The 22,502-nt window shown below is 49.7% G+C and overlaps 1 long non-coding RNA gene across 1 annotated transcript; it reads right to left on the bottom strand.

The window, feature by feature from the left end:
- Positions 1 to 8,816: 8,816 nt before the first annotated feature.
- On the bottom strand, positions 8,817 to 21,589 carry LOC105718300 (uncharacterized). Its single transcript, XR_010339776.1, has 4 exons — positions 21,488 to 21,589; positions 20,244 to 20,318; positions 16,468 to 16,591; positions 8,817 to 11,235 (listed from the first exon to the last, which is right to left on the bottom strand). It is a non-coding gene; the product is annotated as an uncharacterized LOC105718300 (long non-coding RNA).
- Between the last annotated feature and the right edge of the window lie 913 nt (positions 21,590 to 22,502).

The raw sequence follows: 22,502 nt of genomic DNA, 5'->3' as shown, positions 1-22,502 counted from the left end.
TTGAACCCCCACTTCCAGGGAGGTGAGGCACACCTGATTACATCCCTTCTCTTTTGGAGTTTAGGCACGGCTGACCAGCACTAAGATTAAAACAGAGATCAGGAGACTGGCAGGAGAGACTCCTGTGGCAATGAGACACCAAGTTCCAACTTGACCCTGGTGTAGTTTCACAGGACAGATAGCAGACACTGAAGGAAATAAAAAGATTTTACCCCAAAATATATTTGACTTTTTTTTTTTGAGACAGGATCTCACTCTGTTGCCCAGGCTGGAGTGCAGAGGCACTCAGCTCACTGCAACCTCCACCTCCCAGGTTCAAGTGAATCTTCTGCCTCAGCCTCTTGAGTAGCTGGGACTACAGGCTTTCACCACCATGCCTGGCTAATTTTTGTGTTTTTAGTAGAGACAGGGTTTCACCATGTTGGCCAGGCTGGTCTTGAACTCCTGACCTCAGGTGATCCGCCCTCCTGGGCCTCCCAAGGTACTGGGATTACTGGCTGGAGTCAGCGTGCCCGGCCCTCTTTGACATATTTGGAAACAGCCCTGCAAAGCTGTCTTTTGTGGGGGAAATTTGCATTCTGTAGAAGATCACCATTAATGCAGCCAGGCCTTTCCCAGATCTAGGAGAGACTGAATCTGACATATTTAAGGTCTGAAAAGAGACACTGACCATCGATTTCCTCTGAAGGCTGTTACCTGGAGACTTCATCTACACAACAGAACCTTGGTCTCCACAATTACCTTAACTCAAACATTTCTTTCTACTGACTTCAAGACTTTAGCCAAAGCTGAACTCTTTCGACCAACTGCCAATTGGAGAATCTTTGAATCTGCCTGTGAGCTGTAAGCCCTTAACGCCATTTCAAGGCATATCGCCTCTTCAGGCTGAACCAATGTGGACCCCTCGTGTACCGACTTATGTCTTTGCCTCTAACTTTGGTCTGCTGCTGCTGTACTTTGTCAATCAAAGTTGCTACCACCACTGGCTTGCCCTGGAATTGTCTCCTGGATGAAGTCAAGAGCCCTCCTGGGCTAAGCCCCAATTCTGGGACTCGCCTGTCCTGTGTCATTTCTATAGGGAGGAAGCAGGGGAGAGGTGAGGGGAGGGAAAGGTTCGGGTTCACACTGGGCAGGCCTGTCCACTCACCACAGTCCTTCAGTGATGACCTCGACATACCTCAATCCCCAACCAAATTTGGGGTCTCAAGGGAGTGATGAATCTGAGATTCTGCACCTCACTTTGTTCAGCACCCCAAGGCTGACCTTCTAAATAGTCTCCTCTTCCCGCCCCCTAACCAGGTTCCCTGGCCCTGAGGCCTTTCCACCTCCTCCCCAAGTCTTTGCCCAGGCTGTGGTCACTCCATGCCCCACAAGCCATGCCCAGTCGGCCTCTGACTTTCCCGTTTTCCAAGAGTGAGGTCGGGGACTCCACAGAGACAGAGCTGGCCTCATCACCGTGACACACTGGCCATCTGCGCTCTCGCAAACGGCTTCCTGATAGAGAAGAACACAAATGCCTCATCAGGCTGCGAAGTCTCTGGGGCTAAACTCTGAGTTCTCTGAGTTTGCTGAAATGCAAAAACCTCTGAGCTCACAGATGTTCACAGGGCTTCTTCAGGATTCTGCAAGGGGCCAGGTCTGCCCCTGACCCTTCATTCAAGTTCACAGCCTACCTTAGGGGTCACAGAGGTCAGCAAACTTCCCATAAAGGGCCAGGGTGTATTTTAGGTATGACTGTTGCAATAAAACTTTACTTATAAAAACAGGCAGAGGGCTAGATTTGGGTCTACCTCCATCACCCCAGTAATTGAAAGAGGCAAACTCCCATTTCTAAATTATTCCTGTCTGCTGCTTTTCCCTGTTATCGTCCCTACCCCCAATTTCTCTTCCTTGTCTTTTTTTTTTTTTTTTTTTTTTTTTGAGATGGAGTTTTGCTCTTGTTGCCCAGGCTGGAGTGCAATGGCACGATCTCTGCTCACCACAACCTCTGCCTCCCGGGTTCAAGTGATTCTCCTGCCTCAGCCTCCCAAGTCGCCTCCCAAGTAGCTGGGATTACAGGCATGTGCCACCACCCCAGGCTAATTTTGTATTTTTAGTAAAGACGGGGTTTTTCCATGTTGGTCAGGTTGGTCTCGAACTCCCAACCTCAGGTGATCCACCTGCCTCAGCTTCCCACAGTGCTGGGATTACAGGCATGAGCCACCGCGCCCGGCTTCTTCTTTTTGTCTACTAGTTCGCTCCCAGCAAAATACAAATATGCCATAGAATCCCACATCTCAAAAACAAGACAAGGCCGCCTCCTTCCAGCTGCCGCCCCATCCCTCCGCTTCAAGTAGCTGATTCAACAAGCCCGCTGCCCACCCACTCCTCAGCCACCTCCGTGCCTGACCTCCACCCTCCCCTTCTCTAAACCAGCCCTCATCAAGGTCCCATACAGACCCCTCCAACCATTTGGCCTGGGGCAGTGTGGGTAGCCAGGCCGGCAGGCCCGGGGGACAGGTTGGGAAGGTTCAGAGCACAAGGAAACAGGAGGAGGACCACCTTACTTAGCCTTCCAAAATGTTGACCGACCTCATGGAAAGCCCTAGGAGAGTCACTGGCTGATTCCTGGGCTGGCTCGGCCCTGCCTGCTGAGATCTGCTGGGTGTTTACCCCAGAAGTTCCATAGGTTAAACATCCCCCATTGTGTCAGTCGCTGGGACTACTGAGCTACAGAAGACGCACAGTCCGTGTCCCCCAGAGCTATGGGTTTGCACAGGGGTCACTCTGTGATCTCTGCCTTGTACCTGTTTCTAAATCCAAGCCCAGTGGGGTCAGTATGTAAGTGAACAGGCCACGCCTATTCACAGGGCTTTCTCAGGATTCCTCAAGGGGCCAGGTCTGCCCCGACCCTTCCTTCCAGTTCACAGCCTACCTTAGGGGTCACAGAAGTCAGCAAACTTCCTGTAAAGCGCCAGAGTGTATTTTAGGTTTTGTAAATAGGCCACGCCTATTCACTTACGTATTGCCTGTGACTGCTGTGGAAGTCTGATGTTGGACGTTTCTTATCCGAAATGTCCATTTTCCTCCCAAGGCAAAAGCCAGAGAGCTCTGAACTCCACAAAGCGAAACTCCTCGGGCTGCATGCTCAGCCGCCCACAGCACAGCACAGCACAGCACAGCATCTGCGACGGGATCACTGAAGCAGGAGAACCGGCACTGCTTCCGAGAGACTGCTCCACTCACCTTGCTGGTTGCAAACCAAAAATAAAATTCTGAGCTCCACAACCAACCAAATGAACCCCTCCTCTTGGCCAAGGGCCTTCCAAAGTTAGCCTGAAAAATGAGTTCAGGCCATGATGGGAAGGGGGTGGAACAGGCCTCATTACACCCTCTTCCTGTGGAATTCAGGGACTACTGACCAGCATTCACATTAAAAAGGAGACCGAGAGGCCAGTGTGGTGGCTCACGCCTGTAATCCCAGCACTCTGGGAGGCAGAGGCGGGCGGATCACCTGAGGTCAGGAGTTCAAGACCAGCCTGGCCAACATGGGGAAACACTGCCTCTACTAAAAATACAAAATTAGCCAGGTGTGGTGGTGCATGCCTGTAATCCAGCTACTCGGGAGGTTGATGCAGGAGAATCGCTTGAACCCGGGAGGCAGAGGTCGCCGTGAGCTGAGATTGTGCCACCACACTCCAGCCTGAGCAACAAGAGCAAAACTCTGTCTCAAAAAAAAAAAAAGACCAGAAAACTGACAAAACAGATCCAAGTATTTTACCCCAAAATAGATTTCTTTGACACATATTGAAATGGCCTGCAAAGCTGTCTGTTACGGGCGAAGTCTACATTCTGTAAATAATGCCCTTCCCTTTCCAAATCCTTTCCCTGATCTGGAAGAGAATTAACTAAGAGTCTGGTACCTCTTTAAGTGTGATAAGAAACATTTACAACCTATTCTCTCCGAAGCCTGCTGCCTAGAGGCTTCATCTGCAATAAAAACCTTACACTCTACAACCCCTTGTCTTTCCTTTTTTTTGAGCCGGAGTCTCACGCTGTTGCTCAGGCTAGAATACAGTGGCAACATCTCAGCTCGCTGTAACCTCCGCCTCCCAGGTTCAAGCAATTCTCCTGCCCCAGCCTCCCGAGTAGCTGGGATTACAGGCATGTGTCACCACGCCCAGCTAATTTCTGTATTTTTACTAAAGACTTGGTTTCACCATGTTGGCCAGGCTGGTCTTGAACTCCTGACCTCAAGTGATCCACCCGCCTCCGTCTCCCAAAGTGCTGAGATTACAGGCATGAGCCACCGCACTCGGCCAATTTGCATTTTCCTAATGGCTAGTCATGCTGAGCATCTTCACGAGTTTCCGCAACATCCGCCTCTCTCCTTCAGTGAAGTGTCAGGTCAGACCTTTTGTCCCTTAAAAAAAAAGGTTGTTTTGTTATTGTGAACTTTTCATTGTTGTTTATGTATTCTGGACATGAGTTCTTTATCAGATATGTAATTTTCAATTATTTTCTCCTAACCTAGGGCTTGACTTCTCATTCTCTTAACAGTTTCTAAGACCAGAAGTTGTTAATTTTGATAAAGTTCAATGTATTGATCTTTTATGGGTTGTGATTTCGGTACTCTTATCTATAAAGTCTTGCTCTAACCCAAGGGCACAAAAACTTTCTTTGATGTTTTCTTCTGGAGGCTTTACAGTCTTAGGGCTTACATTTAAGTCTATGATCCATTCTGAATTGATTTCAAAACGTGAGACACGGCGGAGGTTCAAACTTTCGCACGCGGCTGTCCAGCTGTTCCAGCACCATTTGTGGAAAAGATGATCTTTTCTCCATTGAGTTGTGTCACCATCAAAAATAAGTGTGTGTCTCTTTCTGGACCCTCTCTTCTGTTTCATCAACCAATTTGTGTTTATGCCAACACTGTAACTGCCCAGTGGGTTTACCCTGCCTGCTGCCCACACAGAGCTGATTTCTCGAGACAGGGGAAGTACAATAGAGAAAGAGCCATGGCCGAGCGGTGGCTCACACCTGTAATCCCAGCACTTGGGGAGGCTGAGGCAGGCGGATCATGAGGTCGGGAGTTCGAGACCAGCGTGGCCAACACAGTGAAACCCTGTCTCTACTAAGTAAAGTACAAAAATTAGCTGGGCGTGGTGGTGTGTGCCTGTAGTCCCGGCTACTCAAGAGGCTGAGGCAGGAGAATTACTTGAACCTGGGAGGTGGAGGTTGCAGTGAGCCAAGATCGTACCACTGCACTCCAGCCTGGATGACAGAGCTAGACTCCATTTCAAAAAAAAAAAGTAATTCATGCAGAGCTGGCTGTGCAGGAGACCGGAGTTTTACTATTACTCAAATCAGTCTCCCCAGACATTCAGGGAGCAGTTTTTAAGGGCAACTTGGTGGGTGGGGGGAAGCCAGTGAGTCAGGAGTGCTGGTTGGTCAGGGATGAAACCACAGTCGGAGCTGTCTTCTTGCGCTGAGTCAGTTCCTGGGTGGGGGCCACGAGATCAGATGGGCCAGTTTATTGATCTGGGTGGTGCCAGCTGCTCCATCAAGAGCAGGGTCTGCAAAATGTCTGAAGCACTGATCTTAGGAGCAGCTGAAGGAGGGTCAGAATCTTGTCAGCTCCAGCTACATGACTCCCAAACCATCATTTCTAATCTTGTGGCTAATGTTAGTCCTACAAAGGCGATCTAGTCCCCAGGCGGGAGGTCTGCCTTGGGAAAGGGCTGCCATCATCTTTGTTTTAAACTATAAATCATGGCGTTATAAACGATAAACTGAGTTTCTCCCAAAGTTAGTTCAGCCTAACGCCCAGGAATGAAGAAGGACAGCTTGGAGGTTAGAAGCAAAATGGAGTCAGTTAAGCCAGATCTGTTTCGCTGTCTCAGTCACAATTTTGCAAAGGTGGTTTCAACACCACCGTGTCATGATTACTGGAGCGTTGTAGTGAGCGTTGCAAATCCAGTAGCAGAAGTCTTGCGATTGTGTTCTTGTCAAAGGTGTGTTGGTTAACCTAGGTTCTTCACATTTCCATAACAATTTTAGAATCAGATTGTCAATTCCTATTTTTTAAAAATTGTCTACTGGGATGTTTGTTGGGCCTACACTAAATCTGTAGATGAACTTGTGGAGAACTGACACCTCACAACACCGAGTCTTCCGATCCAAGCACGGCATCTCTCCATGTATTTAGGTCTTTTAAATTTTATCTTCACATGTTTGCAGCTTTTAGTCAACAAATTGCTACCCAGAAGATATTAAAACACACACACACACACACACACACACACACACACACGTACATGCACACACAGGCGCGCATGCGCGCACATGCACTCCACTTCTATAATACAAAGATAATATCTTAACAGTGAATGAGAAAGTGACCACTGTTGACGTAAATTCTTCCTGTAGATCACACTATTTTGAAACAGATGCTGGGAAGCATCTCTACGGTTACGCTGTTTTTGTTGCCGAATATGATATAACTCTTTCCCCATTAAAAGCTCCTGTATTTGTATACTTTAAATCACTTTGTCACTTCTTTAGAAATCTTCAAGGGCTAGTACCATCTGCTTACAAGAAAACCTGACTGACATGAAGAGAAATGGAAACTTAATAGTCAAATTTCAGGGGAAAAACAATTGCATCATTGGTAGCTGAGAATGAGCAGTGAATGGCATGATGTCATCAGCAGAGCGAATGATGTCACTCTAACCATGGGGTCTTGCTGGGATTCAGCAAGCTGTGACATGACCTCATGGTGCACAACTAGAAAGCTCTTTTTGTTCATGACGGTAGCTACCCAAATGTCCAAGAGGGGAGAGCTAGCCCCTACCCCTGTCTCACAGCTGGGTGATCACAGAAGCAAGTCTCGGAGCAGAGTCTACCAGACAAGATAGCATTTATTATGCAAACAGTAATCAGCAGAGCAGGTGCCAAGCGCTCATATGTCCTGCAAGCATGACCGACATCTGAAGTCTGTCCCACAGGTGCCCCGAAACTGCACCTGGGCACCCAGCAGGATCTCTTTTTTTTTTTTTTGAGATGGAGTCTTGCTCTGTCATCAGGCTGGAGTGCAGTGGCGAGATCTCGGCTCCCTGCAACCTCAGGCCTCCCAGGTTCAAGCGACTCTCCTGCCTCAGCCTCCCAAGTAGCTGGGATACCTGTAAGCCTGCCACAACACCTGTAATTTTTTGTAGAGACAGGGTTTCACTACGTTGGCCAGGCTGGTCTCAAACCCCTTACCTCAGGTGATCCTCCCACCTCGGCCTCTCAAAGTGCTGGGATTACAGGTGTGAGCCACCGCGCCTGGCCCCCAGCAGGATCTCACTGCCTCTGGTCAGCATCGTGCTGTGGGAATCCCCCAGTACCCCTGGTGGACAAAGGACCTCGTAGGGCTCCTATCCCAGCCCCCGCAAGGGGTGAAGGGTGCAGGCCTGGGGGGACGCTTGCACCCTGTCTGTGCGTGGGCTGGAAAGGTCTCCACGCTGCAGCGTACCCATGGTGCTCACTAGCCAGTCTTCAACAACAGAAAAGAAACTATTTTTGATACTTTTTTTGGCAAAGTGCCGGTTGCAGACGGGGTGCCAACAGCAGGCCTTGTAGTCACCACCTCGAGAGGGTGGTTCTTTCTGATAAAACGCCAGGTGACCACCTGGCCTGTGCAGATGACAGTGCAAGGAAGTCAATGACTAACTCGTCACGTTAAAGCTTCAGGCTTCTCACATACGTGACATCACACGAATGACGGTGAGGGATTTTCCAGTGAATTACAAACATCGTAGTAGACACATTTAATTTTTATTTTCTTTGAGATGGAGTCTCACTCCATTGCCAGGCTGGAGTGCAATAGCACCATCTCGGCTCACTGCAACCTTGGTCTCCCGGGTTCCAGTGATTCTCCTGCCTCAGCCTCCCGAGTAGCTGAGACTACAGGCACATGCCACCATGCCCAGCTAATTTTTGTATTTTTAGTAGAGACAGGGTTTCATCATGTTGGCCAGGATGGTCTCGATCTCTTGACCTCGTGATCCGTCCGCCTCGGCCTCCCAAAGTGCTGGGATTACAGACTTGAGCCACCGCGCCCGACCGACACATTTAATTTTTTACAGTCACTTTCCTCCTGTGCCAGCTCTTCAAGCCAGAAAGCGAATCTACTGTAAATTTCAGAATGACTGCCAAGAAACACAAAAGTATAGCCATGGAGACAACCACGCAGATGAAATGAGGTCACAAAATTCCTAGTCTGAAAGAAAGCAGAGAAACAGGGGAACAGAAGGAGCGATGGATGAACAAGCTGTAAACAAACAGTCGGTCTACATCCAGTCCTCTCAGTGACAAGCAGCCAGGCCTGAGCTGAGAGTGCAGGTTGGGGCTGGGGAGGAGAGATGGGGATGGGAATGAGGATGAGGGAGAAGGTCTTCAGCAGATGAGAGGCTGAAGTTACAACTTAGAGCTCTGTGTAAGGTCTTTTAGGCTGACTGACCGCGCCATGAACGGCGTGGTAACGTCTGTGACCTGCACCTACACCCCAGATGAGTTCCTGGAGCCATCAACCTCCGCGGCGCCTAACTAACCTGAGATTCTTCTACTGTTTCTTATTCCAGCCTCAAGTGACAAAGCCATTGGACTTTGTAACCCACCTTGGTTAACCTCGTGACTCCCGACCCTACGACCTCCTCCCAGCTTGCGAAAAACCACCCTAAGTTGTAACTTCTGTAACTACATTCCACTGCTTACCCCGAACCTATAAAAACCAACCCCTCTCCCTCCGCCCTAGGACTCCGCCCGCCCACACCCAGGTGAACAAACAGCCTTACTGCTCACACGAAGCCTGTGTGGGGGGCAGGGGGCGTCTCTTTATTAGTGCATGTGTTTTAACACTTTGGATTTTTAAAAAAATCATTATTATTTGTTTAAGACAGGGTCTCACTCTGTCACCCAGGCTGGAGTGCAGGGGCGTGATCATGGCTCACTGCAGCCGTGACCTGCTGGGCTTAAGCAATCCTCCCACCTTAGCCACCTGAGTAGCTGGGACTACAGGCGTGCACCACCATGCCTGGCTACGTTTTAAATTCTTTTGTAGAGACGAGGTCTCATTATGTTGCCTAGGCTGGTCTCAAACTCCTGAGCTCAAGCAATCCTCCGACCTCAGCCTCCCAAAGTTCTGCGATTTCAGGCATGAGCCACTTCTTCCAGCCGACGTTGGTCCTTTTAATGCCGGAAAATGAGAAACTCTGTGAAGTAACCCATCTCACGGGGCACCCGGCCAAGGTCACACACGGCTTTGGTGAAATGGCATCACGGCAGGAACCCGCGAAGTAACCCGCCTAGCGGGGCACCTGGCCAAGGTCACACACAGCTTTGGTGAAATGGCATCACGGCAGGAACCCGCGAAGGTCCGGGCCAGGGGAGACTGCAGCGTCACAACCAGCCTTGGCGCTGAAGGACGTCCAGGGTCCACCTTTCTCCGATTCCTAGTAACGCAAAGTACTGAGTGTTCATCAGCTCCGACCTGCAAACAGCGAAAAGTCTCCCCTGCAAGGCAAATAGAACCGACTGCTGTCAGCAGCAAGGCTGATCTAATAGCATCTGCATCTCTGGATTTGCCAGACAGACGACGCTGTTTATGAGCTGCCCTCATTCATCACTGTTTCTTCAACACACCCGACTGCCTGTGAGGTCCTGGGCTGGGGGCTGTGGGAACTCGTTTCTGAAACCTAAGCGTGTTTACAAAAGAGCAGGCATGTGGGAGAGGACGGGGCTCCCCAAGTCGCGGGCTCTGTCTGCTCTTCTTCCACTCAAGTGTCTCCCACGCTGGTTATGACGGTTGTTTCCATGATGGAAGGAACGCCTGGGACGAAGGAAGCTTCTCCCCCTTGGAGACGTCTAAACCTGCCTGGGGGCCCGAGGCATTTGGCTCAACTCCCTCTCCCCACACGCAAGTTGCCCACCAGGGACTCCAAAATCTGAGCAGGGGTGATGCTGGCTCGCAGGCCCATCCCCCAGGCCCGAGTCCCTCCCCAGGGTGAGCCTGGTGGCCGACTCTTTGCTCCAGCTAGTTCTGAGTCAACAGCCTTTGCTTGTTCTCATCTGGGAAGTCTTCATCCACTTCCACGAGAAGATGGCGCTGCTGGGGAGAGGCCGCCGTCAGACAGGGCAGGCTGGGCCACTGTGGGTTCGCACCTGTTTGTTCTCTTCTTAAAGTCAAGACAACGAAGACATTTTCTTGTTGTTCATTCTAATTGGTTGGTCTCAGACCATCCTGGCAAAGCCAGCAAGAGGCTTTCAAAAACCTTCCAGCTTTGTGTCCTGGGCATAAGGAGCCTGGCTGAGGGACAGATGACATCTGGGTGCCCGCTTTCTGAGTGGGCTGAAATAGCAGTGCTCTGGGGGTTCTGAGCGCCAGGGCCCTGGGTGGGAAGCAGGAGTGTTCCCTCCACCCATTACTGGGTATATATCCAACGGGATATAAATCGTTCCACCATAAAGACACATACACGCATATGTTCATTGGGGACTAGTCACAATAGCAAAGACATGGAATCAAGCTAAATGCCCACCAGTGGTAACTGGACAAAGAAAATGTTCTATATATACACTACGGAATATTATGCGGCCATAAAAAAGAATGAGATCGGGAGCCAAGGTGGCTCAGGCCAGTTGTCCTGGCGCTTGAGGAGGCGAGGCTACGCATTCGAGGCCAGCCTGGGCAACCTAAGAACCTCTCATTCATTTAAAAAAAATAAAAAAAAAGAATGAGGTCCTGTCCTTTGCAGAAACATGGGTGGAGCTGGAGGCCATTATCCTCAGCAAACTAACTCAGGAACAGAAAACCAAATACTGTACATTTTCACTTACTTGGCACACGGACACAAAGAGGGGGACAGCAGACACTGGGTCCTACTTGAAGGTGGAGGCTGGAAGGAGAGGGTTAGAAAAAGCACCTCTTGGGTACTAGGTTAATTCCGCGGGCTACGACAGCGTGCAGCATACTCAGGAAATACTCACGGAACTCCTCCGTTAATCATGCGGTGGCGGCGGGGGAGGGTGCACGGCCTGTGCTCCAGGGACAGTCCGGGAACTGGCCGTTCTGAGCCTCGCCGAGTGTGGAGTTTGAGAGCGAGTGTCTAGGAGCTCTGGCAGCCACTTCGCTTTGCCACGTCGTCTAAGCGCTTCATCATGTTTCCGGTAGTTCATCTTTATCGTGGTTTACAAAAGTGTGGGTCCCATGATGGACTGGAAATTAGAAACAAAATCAAAACGTGTCCTTACCGGACAGTTAGAGAAGGAGCAGGCCAGCGAGCAAAAGGAAGTCCAAAGAACTGGGACGCAGGAAATCTGTATTTCTAAGATTTCCAACCCAAGAAAACGGGCGTGCAGGACGCTGTGTGTGGCCAGGCAGGGTTCAGCCACAAAGGAGCCTCAGGCAGAAGGGCTGGGGAGGAAGGGGGGCCAAGGCCTTCTTGGAATCTGCCCCATCCTTGTGCCCCTGCATGCACTTCCCTGGGGGAATGGGGACAGTCACCACACTCTGTCCCCCGGGAACGGTGCCTACCACACCACCCCGTGCCCTTTATGGACGGGGCATCTACTACTGGCCAAAGCTGCTGGCTTCGGATGGGATTTTTTTCTGCTGTGGGGAAACTCAGCCAGCAGCATCAGCCCGTGCCCAGGAGTCCCAGGCTGCCCTTCCTGACGGCTGGCCCCATGAATTCTGATGTGTCTAGCCAGCTCCTACAACCACAGAAGCCAGTTCCCTGCAATCGATCTGCATGTATAGCCTATGTCTCCTGCTGGTTCTGTTTCTCTGGTTAAATCCTGACAGATACAGATTGTATTAGTCACGTGGGCCAACTTTTGACTTGGTCAGAATACCAGAAAACCATCAAAATCTTGAACTTCTGGCCGGTCATGGTGGCTTATGCCTGTAATCCCAGCACTTTGGGAGGTCGAGGTGGGCGGATCATGAGGTCTGGAGTTCAAGAACAGACTGGCCAACATGGTGAAACCCCATCTCTACTAAAAAATACAAAAATTAGTTGGGCATGGTGGCTCATGCCTGTAATCCAGCTACTCTGGAGGCTGAGGTAGGAGAACTGCTTGAACCAGGACCAGGGAGGTGGAGGTTGCAGTGAGCCGAGATTGCGCCACTGCACTCCAGCCTGGGCTACAGAGCAAGGCTCTATCTCAAAAACAAAACAAAACAAAACGAACCCTCAAACTTCTGTTTATCCAAATATAACTGCCAACAGCACTCTTCTATGGTGGCATCAGAAGTTCCATTTTTTACTTTCCGAGTGCTCTGCAGCCAGCATGGTCCTCCGCATTTACCTGGAACATGTCTTCTGCTGGTCCTTGGCAGCCGACGGCCAAAGACAGGTCCAGAGCCTGGTGAAGTCAATGCCAGTCGCAGCATCGGGCCTCCGTATGGGCTGGGGACCCTGCCACAGGACCAGAGCCCAACTCTCAGCATCTTTGTGAAAAGGGATGCCAAGACACGAGAAAAAAGGAAAGGGCAACATGGTGAAACCCGTCTCTATTAAAAATACAAAAAAATTAGCCGGGCATGGTAGTGGGTGCCTGCAGTCCCAGCTACTTAAGAGGCTGAGGCAGGGGAATCTCTTGAAACCAGGAGGCGGAGGTTGCCGTGAGCTGAGATGGCGCCATTACACTCCAGCCTGGGCCACAGAGCGAGACTCCCATCTAAAAAATTAAAAAAGGAAAGGGAATTCATGGCTTTTCCCTTCCCCTTAAGACATTAACAGTGAAGAGACCAACGTGGCAAGGTGGAGAGAAAAGAGAAGACGCGACACATGCCAGCTCCAGCCGGGCCCTGCGGGAAATCCGGGGACAGGACCAGAGGCACGGCAGTCCACTCAGCTCTCAAACCTGCCCTAAAACAGGCTAGCTCAGTGTGCCCAGAAAGGGACCCCATCACTCTGTGCCTCGGTGTCCTGTCTGTGAAATAAGTTGGCTGGATTATCTCCAAGCTCCTTCTCTGGTATCCTGCAGTTCTTCCCTTGGGCCAGGCGGTTGCCCCATGCAGCGATGCTGGTCGGCACTCAGGAAGGTGACTGCAGGCGGAGCGCGTTTGCTGAGGTTGTGCGCATGCTCTCTAGGGGCGATTTTCCTTTACCGGTGGAACGCCCCCAGCGGAAGTCCGTACATCGCCATTTTGCCTCTCAGTGCGCACAGGAGCTCACTCGCCCAGCTCGAGGGCTTATTGGGAAGCTGCTGATCACCAGTTTCAGGTGTTTTTTATTTATTTATTTTCATATATATATATTATATATATATATTTTTAAAGACGGGGTTTCACCATGTTGGTCAGGCTGGTCTTGAACTCCCGACCTCAGGTGATCCCCCCGCCTTGGCCTCCAAAGTGCTTGGATTACAGGCATCAGCCACCACACCCAGCCTGGTGTTTGTATTTACTAGGAGACTATCTTCCCCTGGCCTGGGCTGCACCCAGTTATCATTTCAGAGAGGCAGTTTAACAACTGCCTAACCATCACCTGACGGTCACCTGACATTCCTGGGGTGGCGGGTGCCACTCATGTCTGCCTGACTTCCTACTTTAACAAGCAGAGCCATGGAGGGCAGACAGGCAGCACAGGCAGGGCCGGCCTTCCTGCACCCAGGGCTGCCAAGGCGTCTTCTATTCCAGGGAGGCAGTGTTTCCCCCACCCTTGCTCAGCCTTCCTTCCTGCCAGCATCCAGGGATCTCACCTCAATAAAGGAGGCCTCTCACCTGCACTAGGCACCTCCAGCTCCTTTCTGTAGGCCCCAGGAGGCTGTGACATGGCGCAAAATGTCACAATCACTGAAGGCTCGATGTGCAAGTAACAAGTCTCCCACTCAGAGAACTGCTCCCTCATCAAGCTCCCCAGGCAGTCCCCAGGCAGCCCCCAGGCAGCCCCCAGCAGCACACTCTCTTCCCGTTTAACCCCAGCAGCCCCACAACTCATGAGTCCAGTCTGGTCCTCAGCTCGTCTCCAGAGCAGAGATCAATATCCGTAAAGAGCTCCCGACTTGAGTGCTGGGCCAGCTCTTTGCCCAGGAAGAGAGTGGAGGTCTAGCTTGATCATTATGAAGTCAGCCCACCCTGAAGGCACCATAAGCCTAACAGGGACCTCACCTTTCCTCAAGTTATCAGTGACTATTTTACCTATGCCTTGAGTTTTACAGTAGGAAAAAGTTACATGGGCTAAGGAGTGTGTGCAGGTTCGTGTGCATCCAGCTCTGGTTACTTGGAACCATCGTGCCCACCCCCGTGACTCCGCTGGACCACTTCATTGCCTGACAGCCAGTGACATATTTGGTCACATGCAGTCACACTGCCTTTGGGTGGCAATGCCATTGCAGAGCTCTTCACACCTCCCTCTCTTCCCCCAGCAGTGCCAGTGTGTGCAGAGGTTCAAGTATTTAGTTAACAAACAAGCAGAAAAATAAAGAAAAAAATGTTCTTTGGGAGGCCGAGGCAGGCGGATCACGAGGTCAGGAGATCAAGATCATCCTGGTTAACACGGTGAAACCCCATCTCTACTGAAAATATGAAAAAAATTTGGCAGGCATGGTGGCATGTGCCTGTAGTCCCAGCTACTTGGGAAGCTGAGGCAGGAGAATCGCCTGAACTCAGGAGGCGGAGTTTGTAGTGAGCCAAGATTGCGCCATTGCACTCCAGCCTGGGCAACAAGATCAAAACTCCATCTCAAAAAAAAGAAAGAAAAAAAATGTTAAAAGTCACGATAATGCACCAAGTGACTAAAATTGATAGCACCAACGTCAAAGAAGGCAAAGAGCTGACTGTTCAGCGGAAGGCGAAAAAGTTAGCTTTGACTGGTTGTTAATTCAGCTTAGCCTTGAGGACTGTGTGTTTTATTGGGGGAAAGGCTCAAACCAGACTTCAATAATACTTGTTAAAGTTTTCAGCAGGATTTTGTCAGAAAAGTGAGGTATGAGAAATGGTAATTTTTAGCTTTGTGGGAATAAAATCACTTGAGAAATGTGTCTGTGCATCAAAGGGCGTTATCAAGAAAGTGAAAAGACAGCCACAGAGTGGGAGAAACGTTTGCAAATCCTCTGTCTGATGAGGATCTAGCATCTGGAATATACAAGAATTCTTACAAATCAATAGCAAAGACAAACAACCCAATTTAAAAACGATCAAAGGACCTAACATCTTTCTCCAAGGAAGATACACAAATGGTCACTAAGCACATGAGAAGACGCCCCCCATTGCCAGTCATTAAGAAAACGCAAATCCAAACGGCAAGGAGATACCTCTTTACAACCTCTAGGCTAACTATAATTTTTAAAAAGGAAGCTGAAATTAACAGCAATTGGTGAGGATGTGGAGAAATTAGAGTGTTCATACATTGCTGGTGGGAATGAAAAATGGTGCAGCTGCTGTTATGAAGATTGGTTGTTCCTTAAAAAGTTACACATAGAATTACCGTATGACCCAGCAATTCTGCTCCTAGGTATACACCCAAAATAACTGGAAACTGGTGCTCAAACAAAAATTGGTACACATATGCTCACAGCATCATTATTCACAGTAGCTGAAAGATGGAAGCAAACCAGGTGTCCATCAACAGATGGACGGATGAACAAAGTGTGGTCTGTTTTACATACACACGACTATTAGTCATCCTTAAAACATCCTGGCCAGGTGCGGTGGCTCACGCCTGTAATCTCACCATTTTGGGAGGCCAAGGCGAGCAGATCACCTGAGGTCAGGAGTTTGAGACCAGTCTGGCCAACACAGAATTGTATAATACGTGGCCTTTTATGCCTGGCTTCTTGCACTAAGCATAATGTTTGCAAGGAGGCTGAGGTGGAAGAATCACTTGAACTGGGAGGTGGAGGTTGCAGTGAGCCGAGATTTCGCCACTGCACTCCAGCCTGGTGTCAGAGCGAGACACCATCATCTCAAAAAAAAAAAAAAACCAAAACATTATGCTAAACCTCAATGCATTTGAGGACAAGGTCACACATAGGAGTGTGTCGTCTTTGCACAGAAGCCCAAGGTCACGATCTGCCCTTCACAGTCCCAACTGGAGTGCTGTCTTCCTAGTGACAACCGTGGGTATCACACACCTCCATGTGGTGCCCAGTGGGAGCGTCTAGGCCTGAGAGGCTGCGCCAGGCTGCCCCAGGCTCCATGCATTATCCTGGGGGTTTCCAAATGTTTCAACTGTGCCTCACCTTTTGGTACAAAATTTATATGGCTGATAGGGCTGGGGACTCGAGGAAACAGGCTGCAGGTGACCACAGCTGAAGCCACCCCAGCCTGCCCCAAATCTGGATCCAGGACACACCAGAATGGCACATCTCAGACGAGTTCTGCCACCCAACAACCAAACTCCCAGGCTCGGGCTGGGTGCTGTCCTCTCTCGGTAAATCCCCATCCCCGTCACGCACAGGGCTGAGCTTCCATCTCCGAGCTCTGTATCTGACACTTACCTCTGTCTTTGTCTGGGAAATGTTGAGAAACTCCTGCTCTGTCAAAAGGTACCGAAAAACACTGATTTCCAAGCAGACATTTGTCCCATGGAAGTCATCGCCACGTCCTGCATTGGGGATGGCTCTGAAAAAAAAAAAAATGCAAGTGTCCATGTCCCTGTACCCAAAGCATGGACATCCTGGAATCTTCACAGCGTGATAAACACAAAATCCCAATATGCACCCAGAGAAGTGAAAACATATGTCCACACAAAGACATGCACTCAACGTCCAGCATCATTCACAGTCGCGGAAAGGCAGGAACCGTCCAAATGCCCGTGAACAGATGCACAGATAAACGAAACGTGGCCACTACTCAGCCAGAAAAAGGAGTGACGTTCTGATACGTTACGATTTGCATAAACTTGAAAACCATTATTTTCATAAGCCTTGAAAACACGATGTAAGTCAAAGAAATCAGACACAAAAAGCCACATAGTACATGGTTCCTTTTAGGGGCTAAATCTAGAAGAGGCAAATCTGTAGAGACAGACAGGGACTGGTGGTTAGCAGGGGATAGGAGAGGGGAGGAAGGGGGAGGGGCTACCGTCATCTCTTGCTATCCATGAGGGATGGGTTCCAAGACCCCTGAGGATACCACAGGCCACAGTTGCTCCAGTCCCTGATATAAAATACCGTAGTATTTGCATATAACCCCTGCGCATCCTCCCACACACTTTAAATCATGTCAAGGTTACTTAGGATACCTAATGCAGTGTAAATGTTATATAAATAGTTGTTACACAGTATAGTTTTTTATTTCTATTATTTTTCACTGTGGTATTGTTATTTTTTTCCCTAATATTTTCAGTCCACATTTGGCTGAATCTGTGGATGTGGAACCTGTGGACACGGAGCACTGGCTGTGTTTAACGGGAACAGGGTGTTTTTACGTTTTTACTTTTTTTTTTTGAGATGGAGTCTCGCTCTGTCACCCAGGGTAGAGAACAGTTGCTTGATCTTGACACTGTAACCTCCACCTCCCGGGTTCAAGCAATTTTCCTGCCTCAGCCTCCCAAGTAGCTGGGATTACAGGCATGGGCCACTAATTTTTGTATTTTTAGTAGAGACAAGGTTTCACACGTTGGCCAGGCTGGTCTTGAACTCCTGATCTCAAGTGATCAGCCTGCCTCAGCCTCCCAAAGTGCTGTGATTACAGGCGTGAGCCACCTCACCTAGCCAGAGCAGGGTATTTTTATGATGTGATGAAAACGTTTTGAAACTGGAAAAGAGCTGATGGCTGCACAACACTGTGAATACACCAAATGACACTGAGTTGTGCACTTAACAATGCTTAGTTTATGTTATGTGAATTTCCTCTCAGTGGAGAAACCAGCACTACCCAAGGCTCTTCTCCCACCTCCCACCACACCAGCCAGGCCTTCAAGTTCACTGTCCTCCTTCCAAAATCCCACAGGACTGCTGCACTCTGTCATGCGCTGAACTGAGGAGACAGGGAAGACCTACATTGGGAAGAGTACCTGGTGGGGTATCTTGGAGGAAAACAGTATCTTCAGGTGTGCAAACAGAGGCAGGTAGGTGTGAGCTGTGATGGGTGCTGCGGAGGATGTGAACGGTGGCCATGCAGAGAAGCAGGGGACTCCTTCACTGGAATGGGGGGCCAGCCTTTCCGGGAACCCCCTGGCGGAGCAGTAGCCCAGGGACGGGGCTTTGGCTTGGGCAGAGGAACTCCAGGCATGAGCTCTGAGGCTGTGGCTGGAAAAGCCCAAGGCCGGACTGCTCCCTGCATGAGCCAACCATCCCTGCAGTGGGCTGTACCCCCAAAAGTCATGTCCATACACTTAAAATATGTTAAAATGGCATATTTTATATTACATGTATTTTACCACAATTTTAAGAAATTCATGATATACTCAAACCCATTGAATTGCATACTTTAAATGGATGAATTACATGGTATGTAAATTATGTCAATAAGGTTATTTTTTAAAAAAGCTATGTCCAAGTCCTAACCCCTAGTACCTGTGAATCCTTGGGAAAAGATCCTTGCAGACGTAATGAAGGACTTTGAGATGAGATTATGAGATTTAGGCCATGCCCTATATCCAATGACTGGGGTCCTTATCAGAGAAAGGCAGAAGGAGACTTGAGATGCGGACACAGTGAAGTTCATGTGGGATGGAGCAGAGACTGGAGTGACGTTGCCACATGCCAGGGAACACCTGGGGCCACCAGAGGCTGGAAGAGGCAGGTAGGACCCTCCCTGGGAACCTTCAGAGAGAGCGTAGCCCTGTGACACCTCCATCTTGGCCTTCTGATCTCCAAGACGTGAGAGAATCAGCTGCTGTTGCTCTCAGCTGACCAATGCACGGACATTTGTTCCAGGAGCCCCAGGAAGCTGACCCCATCAGAACGCCAAGGACCGGGGCAGAGAGTCCCACGTATCTGAGCGGACAGTCTGAGTGTCCTTATCACCCGGATGATAAGGACACCACAGCCTCTTTTAAAAAGACACAAGGCAGCGAGATGTGTAATCTCTTGCTTTGGGAGGCTGAGGCGGGTCAGGAGTTCGAGACCAGTCTGGCCAACACGGTGAAACTCCGCCTCTACTAAAAATACAAAAAATTAGCTGGGCATGATGGTGTGCGCCTGTAATTCCAGCTACTTGAGAGGCTGAGGCACAGGAATTGCTTAAACCAGGGAGGTGGAGGTTACAGTTAGCCGAGATTGCACCACTGGACTCCAGCCTGGGCAACAGAACAAGACTCCATCTCAAAAGCAAAAACAAACAAACAAAAAACACAAGGCAGTTCCATGGGCAGAGATTTGGAATATTCTAGAATATTTTGAATAAAAGGGGAAAAGGTAAGACACTATACAATGATGAGAGCTTTTGAGGAATAGTCAGAATTTCCGAGGCTGGACGCAGTGGCTCATGCCTATAATCTCAGCACTTTGGGAGACTGGGGTGGTGGATTGTTCAAGCCTGGGCAACATAGCAAGACCTCATTTCCACTAAAGGTTTTTTTTTTTTTTTTAAATTAGCCTGGTGTGGTAGCACATGCCTGTAGTCCCAGCTGCTTAGGAGGCTGAGGTGTGAGGATCACCTAAGCCTGTGAGTTCGAGGCTACAGTGAGCCAAGATCATGCCACTGAACTCCTGCCTGGGCAACAGAGCAAGCCTGTCTCAAAAAAATAAAAATAAAAATAAAAAGGAATAGTAAGAATTTTTGGAATTCAAATGTGAATTTTTGTCTGTTTAATTTTTTTTTTTTTTTTGAGACAGAGTCTTGCTCTGTTGCCCAGGCTGGAGTGCAGTGGTGCAATCTCGGCTCACTGCAACCTCCGCCTCCTGGGTTCAAGTAATTCTCTGCCTCAGCCTCCTGAGTAGCTGGGATTACAGGCATGGGCCACCATGCCTGGCTAATTTTTTTTTGCATTTTTTGTAGAGACAGGGTTTCACCATCTTGGCCAGGCTGGTCTTCAAGTCCTGACCTCTTGATCCATCTGCCTCAGCCTCCCAAAGTGCTGGGATTATCGGTGTGAGCCACCACGCCCAGCCCATCTGTTTAATTTTATGAATCATAAAGAAAAGAATCTGAATCAAGATCCGGAAATACAATTTCCAGTCTCCGGCCTTGCTTGGCCTGATCATTTCCAAACAAACCTTAAGACTTGCTGTTTTGGCCAAATTCCTCCCGGGTCTAATCATCAGGTGGATATGACCACGGGGCACTGGCTGTCCCCGCGTCACCAACAGGCAGGCAGCAGTGTTACCTGAGGTATTTCCTTCCTGGCAGTTGATCCTGGAAGTTCACGGTTCCATCTGTGCTAAGGAATTCATCCCCAGATCTGAAAAACAGGGCTCAGGTTTGGTCTGATACTGTCCATCGAGTCTGCAGAAGAAAGCAGAACAATCGGTCACTCCAAAGGTCATTTGGAAGAACCAAGTCATTCGGCTTCTGGTTGTGAGTGGACGCTGCAGAGGGATCCTCAGAGGAGTGGGACCCTCGGGGACCCCGGGTGTGAGTGGATGTGGAAGGGACACCCTGGTCAATAGTGAACACAGGAGCATGGTTCTAGTCAGGAGTGGGCCCAGGAGGCAGTGAGCCTGGTGGCTGCGGCTCCTGCTCTCCTGCCCACCACCCAGGTGACCTGTGTGAGTCACCGAACCTGCCTGCGCCTTAGTCCCACAGCGCTGGGATGCAGGTAACAGGTGTCGCTGACTCTGGGTTATTGGGGGTGGTTAGATAATTGCCAACCTGGTGAACGCCCTGGGGCTGGGCATGGCTGGTAAGGAACTCTTTGTTTTTTCTTCTGAGATGGAGTCTCACTCTGTCACCCATGCTGGAGTGCAGTGGTGCAATCTCGGCTCACTGCACCCTCCGCCTCCTGAGTTCAAGTGATTCTCCTGACTCAGCCTCCTGAGTAGCTGGGATTACAGGAGTGCGCCACCATTCCTGGCTAATTTTTGTATTTTTAGCAGAGATGAGGTTTCTCCATGTTGTTCAGGCTGGTCTCAAACTCCTGACCTCAGGTGATCCACCCACCTCAGCCTCCCTAAGTGCTGGGATTATAGACTTGAGCCACCACGCCCAGCCGGCAGGTAAGGAACTTTAGAAGGTTTTTCTTCCTTGTGATTATGGCCAATACCCCTCTGTGCTGAATGATGTGCCGGAACCCTGCACACCCCCTCTGCCCCCTTCATTTCACAAATATGGAACAGAGGCTGCAGGGGCCACCTGTCCAGTGTGCACAACTCAAGAGTGACTGGATGGGGTGACACCACCATCTGTGACCCCAGGGCCAGGCTTTCTCCTCCCCAGGAACTGGTCCTCGCCCACTCCACCTGCAAGTCCTCCATGTTGACTTGTATAGGGGCTAAGCACTATACAGTTCTACTGTAAGGACACATGCACACGAATGTTCATTGCAGCACAGTTTACAATAGCAAAGACCTGGAACCAACCCAAATGCCCATAGATGATAGACTGGACAGGGAAAATGTGGCACATACACACCATGGAATATTACGCAGCCATCAAAAACGATGAGTTCGCGTCCTTTGTAGGGACATGGATGAACCTGGAAACCATCATTCTCAGCAAACTGACACAAGAACAGAAAATCAAACACCGCATGTTCTCACTCATAGGCGGGTGTTGAACAATGAGAACACATGGACACAGGGAGGGGAGCATCACACACTGGGGCCTGTTGGGGGGAAACAGGGGAGGGACAGTGGTGGGTAGGGAGTTGGGGAGAGATAGCATGGGGAGAAATGCCAGATATAGGTGATGGGGAGGAAGGCAGCAAATCACACTGCCATGTGTGTACCTATGCAACAGTCTTGCATGTTCTTCACATGTACCCCAAAACCTGAAAAGTAATAAAAATAAATAAATAAATAAATAAAAATAAATAAATAAAAAGAAAAAGAAAAAGAAAAGCAGTAAAGGCCAGAGGAGAGCCTGGAAGGGGGCCCCTCACAGCCTCAGAAGGGATCGACCCTGCAGACACCTGGATCTCAGACTCTGGCCTCCAGAACTGTGACACAGTTCTTTTCTGTTGTTTAAGCCCGGGTCCTCAACCCCCGGGGCCACACGTGGTGCCCTGTCTGGGCCACACGGCAGGAAGTGGACAAACGGAGCTTCATGTGTACTTACAGCCACTCCCCATCATGCGCGTTCCCGCCCGAGCTCCACCTCCTGTCAGATCAGCGGCTGGCATTAGATCGTCAGAGGAACACAAACCCTACTGTGAACTGCGCATGCGAGGGATCTAATGGGAATCTAATGACTGATGATCTGTCATAGTCTCCCACTGCCCCAGATGGGCCTGTCGAGTTGCAGGAAAACAAACTCAGAGCTCCTGCTGATTCTACATGATGGTGAGCTGTATCATTATTTCATTCTATGTTACAAAGTTATAGTAATAGAAAAAGTGCACAATACATGTCATGCACTTGAATCATCTTGAAACCATCCCCCATCCCTGCCCGTCCATGGAAAAAAATTGCTTCCGCAAAACTGGTCC

Source organism: Aotus nancymaae, unplaced genomic scaffold (assembly GCF_030222135.1).
Source record: "Aotus nancymaae isolate 86718 unplaced genomic scaffold, 86718_ANA_hifiasm-v0.15.2.pri h1tg000089l, whole genome shotgun sequence".
Classification (NCBI taxonomy): Eukaryota; Metazoa; Chordata; class Mammalia; order Primates; family Aotidae; genus Aotus; species Aotus nancymaae.
This window is presented reverse-complemented; position numbering and strand designations above follow the sequence as displayed.